Source organism: Piliocolobus tephrosceles, chromosome X (genome assembly GCF_002776525.5).
Source record: "Piliocolobus tephrosceles isolate RC106 chromosome X, ASM277652v3, whole genome shotgun sequence".
In the NCBI taxonomy this organism is placed as follows: Eukaryota; Metazoa; Chordata; class Mammalia; order Primates; family Cercopithecidae; genus Piliocolobus; species Piliocolobus tephrosceles.
Genome location: NC_045455.1, coordinates 16,719,391 through 16,724,055, shown reverse-complemented (window position 1 = coordinate 16,724,055; position 4,665 = coordinate 16,719,391). Strand labels below are relative to the sequence as shown.

At 39.9% G+C, this 4,665-nt stretch overlaps 1 pseudogene; it reads right to left on the bottom strand.

The window, feature by feature from the left end:
* Nucleotides 1–2,113: 2,113 nt before the first annotated feature.
* Nucleotides 2,114–4,291, bottom strand: LOC111546616 (annotated as a pseudogene).
* Nucleotides 4,292–4,665: the final 374 nt, after the last annotated feature.

The window sequence follows — 4,665 nt, the reverse complement described above, 5'->3', positions numbered from 1 at the left end:
GAGTCTTGAAAATATGTCAACAGTGCTCCTGTTTGCACTTAAGGTTGGACATGTGTAAGGCTAATCGTAGAACAATGTAACTGTCATGCTGCAAGGGCCACTGAAATCCCACCTGTCTCTGCTTCACTTCAGGGATTTTTGTCCCCATTCTCCTGAGAGAGAAAAGTAGTCATTTAGCCAATAACTGTTCTCTAAGTGGCTGCAGAATAGCTTGTGCTAAATAGTGCTTGACACTTGATTTGTCTACAGATCTTCAGCTGGGCAAATGTCTGCCCAGTCCCAAGCCCCTCTTTCTTGGATACCAGGTGCAGAACCTACACACAAGTCTCTGGAAACTTTTAAAGGTTGGATGTTTCCTATAGGGCAATCAAAAGTAATTTTCACTACTGTGTACACGTTTTTATGTGTTCCAGAGGGAAGATGTTCGTATGCCTTGAAAAGCTGGGTGAAATACTATCTCGTTTCTATGAGCCTGATACATTCTGATCGTGCTACTTTTATGTCATGGATTCAATTTCCTTATCCAGTTACTGCATGTCCTTATAGGTGTCCATAGAGGGGGAGGGTGCTTTTATTTTCTTTTTTCTTTTCCTTGTTTCTCTAAGAAAGAAAGGTATGCCTTTCTTACTACAAGCCTACAATAACCAAAACCGCATGGTACTGGTACCAAAACAGATATATAGACCAATGGAACGGCACAGAGGCTTCAGAAATAACACCACACATCTACAACTATCTGATCTTTGACAAACCTGACAAAAACAAGCAATGGGGAAAGGCTTTCCTGTTTAATAAATGATGTTGGGAAAACTGGCTAGCCACGTGCAGAAAACTGAAACTGGACCCCTTCCTTACATACTTTTAAATTGTAAAGGAACTTATTTAAATGGTAAATTATAAAGGTACAAATTAAATTAAAGATACAATTTATAATTTAAATTAAATTGTACAATTAAATTGTAAAGGTACAATTTACTTATAATGAAATGCACAGATTTTAAATGTAGTTTAAAGTATTTTGACAAATGCATACATCTGTGTAACTATCACTCCAGTCAAGATCTAGAATATTTCTATCACCCTGTCATCTTCATGCTCGTTCTAGTCAATTCATCTTAGTCCCTGCCACCTTATTTTCTGTAACTATATTTCAGTTTTGAATGTTATAGAACTTCATAGAATTACTCAGCAAGAATTCTTTTGTACCTTGTTTCTTTTGCTCAATAAAATGCTTTGAGAATTAATCTATGTTGTTGTATCAACATTTCATTATTATTGTTATTATTGTATTTACATTAAAATACCACAGTTTGTTTACCCATTAAATTGTTGACAGGCATTTGGGTTGTTTCTAGTTTTTGCTTTTTATGTCATTTTATGGACATATATTTTATCAGGACATAAAAAGCATTAACTGTAAATAGAAAGACAGATAAGTAGGACTACTTTAAAAGTAAGAATTTCTGTTTATCCAAAGGCATACTAAGACAGGGAAAGGCAAATTGCTGAGTGACAGAAGATAGCTGCAATACTATAACCAGAATATACAAGTAATTCCTACAACTCATTTCATTTATTTTAAGTAAACATCTAGTAGTATAATTCCTCTGCCTTAGGTTAAGATACATTTGCTTTTGTTTAGAAAAATGAATAAAACTACTGAACCGTTTTCCCAAGTGTTTGTACTGTTTTGTAGTCAGCAATGTGTGAAAGTCCATGCTCCACCTCTTGGCCAACATTTGGTATTATCGTTTTGAATTTTAACCATTCTAGTGAGTATAAAGTAGTTTCTTACTTTGGTTTTAATTTGCATTTTCCTGATTAACTAAAGTGTTGAGCACCTTTTCATTTGCTTACTGGCTATTCATATGTCTTCTTTTTTTATATAAAATGGCATCTTCTTTATTTTGCGTAGATAAATTTCAGAACAAAATTTTAAAAAACCCACAATACACAACATCCAATCCTGTTGTCAAATTAGGGAGGAAATGGGGCTTGATGCCCTTGTTTCCTGTCTTAGATACAAGGATGGGAGAGAAAAAACACTAGACATCATCGGAGTGTGGCAGATGGGACAGGGCCACTCAAGGCTGTGGTGGGAGCCCTGAGAACACTACACAGAGCGCGCAAGGTTTCCAGGCGTGAACTCCTGATCTATTCTTTCCATGTGAGACACAACCTCATTGCCCTCAAACGGGAGGATCTCATCAGGAACAGTAGCAGTGGGTTCCTCTGCTGTCACTTCATCTTCATTGATACCTAGGCCTAGCTTGATCATGCAGTAGATGTAGTTGGAGTGGGTCTGTGGATCCTCAAGGAAGAAGTCAGAAGAGCAGCTTGTTTTCCAAGAGCAGCACCACCCAGTCCTTGACAGCCTTGTCATTCTTGTCCGCCTCAGCCTTCTGCCACAGTGTCTCCACAATGGGGTGGTCACGGTGATCACCAGGTGCCCTTTGGCCATCAGGTAACCATCATAGAGGTGTCCCAAAGTGCCTGGGCTTTCACAATCTGCTCCATAATGGCTGTCAAGCCATAGATGCTGGTCACAATGCAGCAGGTGAAGACTCAAGCCTATTGGAAGCTGTCACCTTCTCAACCTTCTTATCCAAGATTATTTTCATGAACTTGCAGAGGTACTCAAGCTTTACCTTGCACTCTTCCATTTTCTTCTTCTCCTCCTCGCCTTCAGGTAGCTCCAGACCCTCCTTGGTAACTGAGACGAGGCCTTTCCCATTAAACTCCTTGAGCTGCTGCATGCAGTACTTATCAATGGGGTTGGTATTATACACTACCTTAAAGCCCCGCTTCTGCACTCCACGAAAGCAGAACTGGCCACCTGTTCGTTGCTCTCATCAGTGATGTAGTAGGTGTATCCTTCATTAAAAAAAGACATATTCTGACAGAGATGTTATCCCTTCTCCAGACTGGGAGGTGTGAAAAATGCAGCAGCTCAGACAGGTGTTGCCAGTTAGGGGAGTCCTTGGGGATTCCAAACTTTAGATTTTTAGAGAATACCACATAGAATTTCTTGTAATTCTCTTTGTCTTCTGCCAACTCAGAGAAGAGCTCAAAGTACTACTTAACAATGTTTTTGTGAATGACTTTCAAGATTTTGCTCTGCTGGAGCTTTTCTCAAATGTTCAGGGGTAGATCCTCAGAGTCAACCGTACCACGGGTAAAGTTGAGATCCTCTGGTATCAGCTTATCACAGCTGTGCATGATGAACACATGAAGGATGTAGAGTTTGATGGTGTCTTTATTCTTGTTATTCTCAAAGAAGTCAAAAGGAGCCTGACTAGGGATGAATGGCAATGCCCTGAATTCCAACTGACCTTCTATAGAGAAGTGCTTGACTGCCAAATGGTCTTCCCAGTCATTAGTGTGGCTGTTACGGAATTCTCCATACTTCTCCTGGATGATGTAATCATGGTGTCTTGTCCAAATAGGCTTGGTCTTGTTTAGCTCTTCCTGATGAATGTATTTCTCTCTGATCTTCTTGGTTTTCTTTTTCTTATCCTTACCACTGTCATCCTCCTCCTTTGAACCCACATTTTCAATCTTGGGCTCTTCCTCATTATCTGTATCCTCCTATTATTTCTTGCCTTTCTCTTCCTCTGCCTCATCATCACTGATTTCCTTCTCTCTTTCCTTCCTTAGATAGAGGGTGATGGGTTAGCCTATGAACTGTGAGTGCTTTTTCACTGCATCTTTGACCCATCTCTCTTCTAAGTACTCTGTCTGGTTTTCTTTAAGGTGGAGGATCATTTTGGTACCCCTGCCATGGTCAGCACATACAGTGAAGGAACCCCCACCAGAGGACTCCCAGGCTTACTGTTCATCATCGTTGTGCTTTGTGATCACAACCACTTTCTCTGCCACCACATAGGCAGAATGAAAGCCAACACCAAACTGACAATCATGGAGATGTCTGCACCAGCCTGAAGAGCCTCCACAAATCCTTTAGTATCAGACTTGGCAATGGTTCCCAAAGTATTTATGAAATCAGCTTTGTCATGCCAATGCCTGTGTCCACCAAAGTCAGGGTGCATTCCTGAGGGTTGGGCACGATGTCAATTTTCAGCTCTTTACCACTGTCCAACTTGTAAGTGTCTGCCAGGCCCTCATAGAGAATCATGTCCAAGGCATCAGAAACTTTAGAAATCAACTCTTGAAGGAAAATCTGCTTGTTGGAATAGAAGATATTGATAATAAGAGACTTGAGTTAGGCAATTTCTGTCTGAAAGGCAAAAGTCTCCACCTCCTCCTCTTCATGGTGCACTTCCTCAGGCATTTTGAAAAGAAAAGCTTTACAAGTACTAGAGAGCAAGGTGGGTTGGGACTGTCCCACACGCATGGGGCACCAGGCTGTGCAACAGTGACTTGGAGCCCATATGTCTTCCTTTGAATTGAATTGTCTATTCAAGTCTTTTGTACGTTTTTCAAAGTGAGGTTATTGTCTTTTTATTATTGAGTTTTAAGAGTTTCCTAATATACTCTGGATAAAAGTCATTTGTCAGATATTTGTGTTACAAATGTGTTGTGTTTTGCTATTTTCTTAATTTTGTCTTTTGATGAGCACGCACTCATACACATATATACAGTGGAATACTTTAAAGTCTTAAAAACAAGAAAATGCTGTCGTTTACAGCAACATGGATAGAACTG